The sequence below is a fragment of the Podarcis melisellensis genome (genome assembly GCF_964234715.1).
Source record: "Podarcis melisellensis genome assembly, chromosome: 8".
NCBI classification, from domain to species: domain Eukaryota; kingdom Metazoa; phylum Chordata; class Lepidosauria; order Squamata; family Lacertidae; genus Podarcis; species Podarcis melisellensis.
The window spans coordinates 39,676,892-39,681,991 of NC_138540.1; the positions used below are offsets into that span (position 1 = coordinate 39,676,892).

General features: G+C 45.7%; 1 long non-coding RNA gene across 1 annotated transcript; it reads left to right on the forward strand.

Moving 5' to 3' along the window:
• Positions 1 to 2,380: 2,380 nt before the first annotated feature.
• Positions 2,381 to 4,590, forward strand: LOC309377181. The gene is made up of 2 exons (XR_014171473.1): positions 2,381 to 2,630; positions 4,174 to 4,590. It is a non-coding gene; the product is annotated as an uncharacterized lncRNA (long non-coding RNA).
• Positions 4,591 to 5,100: the final 510 nt, after the last annotated feature.

Below are 5,100 nucleotides of genomic sequence, written 5' to 3' on the forward strand. Positions count from 1 at the left end.
CTCAGACCTGTTTGCATGTCTAGCAATCAAGAAGCTGAAAGGACTCAAAGTTGGACATATGTCCTGTTTTACAGTAGGACAACTTCTTTATTTAAAGGCCTGTCAGAAGATAGCCTCAATCTGGTCCACCATGCCCCTCAGTCCAGCCTACTACCAGGTCAGTCTCAGCAAGTCCCCACCCTCCACCAGTCATTCAGTGTTAGGTAAAGGGAAAGGGACCCCTGACCATTAGATTCAGTCGTGACCGACTCTGGGGTTGCGGCACTCATCTCGCTTTATTGGCCGAGGGAGCCGGCGTACAGCTTCCGGGTCATGTGGCCAACATCACTAAGCCGCTTCTGGCGAACCAGAGCAGCACACAGAAATGCCGTTTACCTTCTCACGGGAGCGGTACCTATTTATCTACTTGCACTTTGACATGCTTTCGAACTGCTAGGTTGCCAGGAGCAGGGACCGAGCAACGGGAGCTCACCCTGTCATGGGGATTTGAACCGCGACCTTCCAATTGGCAAATCCTAGGCTCTGTGGTTTAACCCACAGCGCCACCCGTGTCCCTTCCATTCAGTGTTACTTTATTGCATATTCCATCAACTGGTGCACCCACTATGTTCTAACAGTGGGAATCTAACCATTAGACATTGGCAACAGGCCTTGAAAGAGCAGACATAGCGTATCTCATCCCTCTATTTTTAGGGCAGGGGGATATTGTGTGAAGTATAAATGTGAGTTGTAGCTTGATTTGTTTACTAGCTTCAATCTCTTTCAAAAACATGCACACTTAAAAGTTCCCCTTCGGAAGTTCTGCAACGGAGACCCCACCTCCCTGTCACAGTCAAACATTATGTCTTTCCTCTCCCTTTTGATCTCTTTGGACTTTTCCTCTGTTCTTTGCTATGGTCCCCAGCGGCGTTTCCACATTTTACATGGAGCCAGCTGACAATTGTCATTTGCCTGAGAGGTCAGTGATTGAGTTGAAACTGAGATACGTTGGTTTGTTATTTTTTTTAAAAAACCATCCATCTCCATCCCTGGTGGGCGCTTCCCATGGAAAGTACAGCAAGGAACTCGGCTAATGGCAAGCGTGGAATCTGTTTCAATTGAGTTGGCAACTTCAGCTGGCTGGCAGGTGGCCTGTAACAAGCCATTAAAAAAATGTGCGTCATTCCTGCAGCTTTCTTCCTTTTTTTTCCTGAGGAGAAGCACATCCGGAAGTTTCTTAATGCTTCCTATGTTGCAAAATGGAGAGAAACTTGAAGATCCTCCAGGCAGAACTAGAATTGAATACATAAATTTATAAAGAAAGCCCAAGCAGCATGGATTGCACAAACGTATTATTAGCTCCATGAATTTTCTTTGGGGCTTTGCTGGAAACTCCCCAGTAAGTCATGATAATGGACTGAGATATTGAATGTCTTTTTTCCTGGACACCTTGCAGATGGCATTGGATGTGTTTTTGGAAGTCAGCATCAAACACAGATCACTATGCTTGACTCAGTTTTTTGTGGGGGGTTTTCTTCTGCCCAGTGGCGTAGAGTGGGTTGTCAGCACCTGGGGCAAGGCAAGTAATTTGCATCCCCTAACCCGTGGATTTGCGCCCCCTAACCCTAACCCCCTGATGTGGCACCCGGTGCGGCCGGCCCCCCTGCCCCCCCGCTACGCCACTGCTTCTGCCCATTGACTGACGGCTGCTTTTCTAGAGAATGAAAAAGGCCTACACAGTGATAAAAAGAAATGACTCTAAAATAAAGATTGCTGGGAACTTCCAGCAGATGACTGGTCTGTTACCCCAATTATAGAATCATCTCTAGTTAATAAAAGGGACATTGTAGCTCATCTGGCAAATTGCCAAGTGACTGTTTAGTTAAAACCCACTAAGCAATGCTTCCCCAACTTTTTCACACCACTGCCCCTTGGTACCATAAGCTCACCCACTGTGTCCCAATAAGAAGCATGATTTGGAATAGGAGTTTGCACAACCCACTAAGGAAGTTAATAACACAATAAATTTCAAAACATTAATTAATTGCACATTTTCAAAACCCAATTAATTTAACTAATAATAAAATAATTTTATTTTTTAAACAATATAATAATAATAATAATAGCCATTTACACCTCCAGCATCCCTCTGCTGCACCCTGGCCTCCTAGTGCCCCCCTAGGTAATCCCATTCCTCCCCCACAGGGAATCACAACTATAGTAATCACACCGTCAAACATACACAACACTCACAGTACGAACTTGTGCATGTCTACATTGAAGTAAAGCCCCACTGAATTCAATGGAGCTTATACTCATCTAGGACTGGTCCTACCATTAGGCAAAGTGAGACAACTGCCTCAGGTGGTGGGTGGTGATGATGTCAATCTTCTTGAGCATGAGAGCCCTCTCCCCTCCTGTGTCTTCCAGCAACTGGTAGTCAGAAACATTGCTGCCTCTGACTGTGGTGGCAGAACATAGCCATCATGGCCAACAGCCATTGATAGCACTATCCTCCATGAATCCAGCAGTTTCTAGCTGTAGAGAAGCATCAGCTACATCTGAAGGCCTCCTGCTCTGGATTCTTCACTGCAACTTTGGCGAGTGTTCCTCTGATGCCCAAGAGATGGCAGCACACATTTCATTCCTGGGTAAATGGAATGTTCCATGAGCCACCAGAGGGGCTATTGCGAGTAGGATGAAACGCTAGTAATCTAGAACAGTGTTTCCCAACCCTGGGTCTCCAGGTGTTTTTGGACTACAACTCCCATCACTCCTAGCATAATAGACTTCACATAACCCATCAGGGATGATGGGTACTGTAGTTCAAAAACACCTAGAGTCCCAAGGTTGGGAAACACAGATCTAGAAGACAAACGGCTCATATAATCCTTTCTGGTTTATTTGTTCAAGTCAAATGGTTCAGCCCAAATGGTCTTCATGGCTCCCCACAAAGCACAGGTGGGAGAGGATGACTTTTTATGCTAGACAGACAAAGGATGAACCTTGACAGGAAGCCAATGAGCACATTTGCAGACACTTTGAGAGAGGCTGTCCGGCAATCTTATGCGGGAATCTTATGATTCAGCAGCAGTTTCTGGTTAATTAAATTATGTCTTATCTCACCAGAGGAGAGGAGGAAGGGGGCCCCAATTCTCTGGTGGCGACTCTCCTTTGGAGAGGCAAGCACAAATGAGCAATTTCAGAGGCAAAGAAGAATGCCTTTCCTTATTAAACCTGAGTGGGAAGCCAAAGTTATAAAATGACCAAAGTGTATTCATTCCAAAGATATGTCTACAGGGGCCGTAGCTTGGTGGTAGAGTATCTGTCTTGCATGCAGAAGGTGTCAGGTTCAATCCCTGGTAGGGAGGTAGGGCTGGGAGAGACTCCCATTCTAAAGCCTTGGAGAGATGTTGCCAGACAGTGTAGAAAACGCTGAGCTCAATGGACCCAATGGTCTGATTCAGCATAATGCAGCCTCCTCTGTCCCTATGTCTGAATGAATGAAGAATTAAAACCCACCACTTAAATCATGGGTAGGCAAACTAAGGCCCGCAGGCCGGATCCAGCCCAATCGCCTTCTAAATCTGGCCCACAGATGGCCTGGGAATCAGGGTGTTTTTACATGAGTAGAATGTGTGCTTTTAAAAAAATGCATCTTTGGGTTATTTGTGGGTTATTTATTCGTTCATTCCCCCCCCCCCAAAAAAAATAGTCCAGCCCCACACAAGGTCTGAGGGAAAGTGGACTGGCCCCATGCTGAAAAAGTTTGCTAACCCCTGACCTAAATCAAAGAGAGAGAATCTGCTCAGATGTTGGAGTGAATCTGCCATCATACCCAACCATGCTGGCTGAGGCTAAATGGAGTCCAACAACATCTGGAGGGCCACAATTTCCCCATGCCTGAGTTATTAGACCAGGCTTCCTCAAACTTGGCCCTCCAGATGTTTTGAGACTACAATTCCCATCATCCCTGACCACTGGTCTTGCTAGCTAGGGATCATGGGAGTTGTAGGCCAAAAAACATGGAAGGCTGAGTTTGAAGAAGCCTGTATTAGACAATGGTTTGAAACAAGGTCAAAGATTTCTGGGGAATTCAACTCAATAGTACTCAATCTGAGCCATTACAAGGGTGTGATTCCAGAGTTTTCTGCCATGAATGCCACTCACAGCTCTGTGCCTGGATTTCCCAAGGTCTGCTATTTGGAACAACATTTTTTACAACCTGAGGTTCCCATTTGGCAACTCGATATCAACCCCAAGTTGATGAATTCTGAAAGATCTGACAGCTGCTAGAGATGGATTCCTGGCATGGTTCACTCATCCCCTGGTATAAATTTCCAGCTGTTTAAAAGAATGAAACTGGAGGGGTGGAGGAAGAGAAGCCCCCCCCCCGTGTCCCTCTCCATGTGCTTCAACAGCCCCAAGCGGGATCATTTAGAATAAATTTCGGTTTGACGTCTTTTGGCAATCCTGTTGCATAGAGAGCAAGACAAATGGTCCTCTTATCTCAAAAGCAGCAACCCACAAGCACTCCTGTTTCTAATTGGAGCCTGGCAGAACTTCTTTCTTCCATCCATCAAGCTGGTGAATAAAAAATGAGTAACCTTACAGCTGGGACTCGCCAATGGTGAGTAGCAACGTTTGGGGAGGAGGTAAAGAAATCCAGGCCATTTAGTACCATCATTCCTTTCCTTGGCTCAACATTAACTTGTTTTCCATTGTAGTTTTTGAAGAACCCGGTTGACTTTATCTCTTAGATGAGGGAGGATAAGAATCACTCCTCTCCCCTGGGGCCTTTGATAGTTGGTCCAGCACTCCAGAAGGGGCCAAATGACAAGGCAGGACCTGAAAAATGTGGCTCATTTGGAAGGCCAGGAGTACAAATCTCTTTGGAAAGGGGATGTTAGGTTTTACTGGGGTTTTTTTTGGGGGGGGGGGTGTCTTCATCTCTGTATTTCTTGCATCCCTCTTTTGTTTTGATGAAAAGGGATGATTTTAAGAGGGTATGTGTGCTCCCTCTCTCCCCTGCCCACCTTCTTAAAACAGCCAGACAAAGGTAGATGCAAAATGTATACGAGTGGATATTTTATTTTTCTTCATGTGCTTTTCAGGATCACA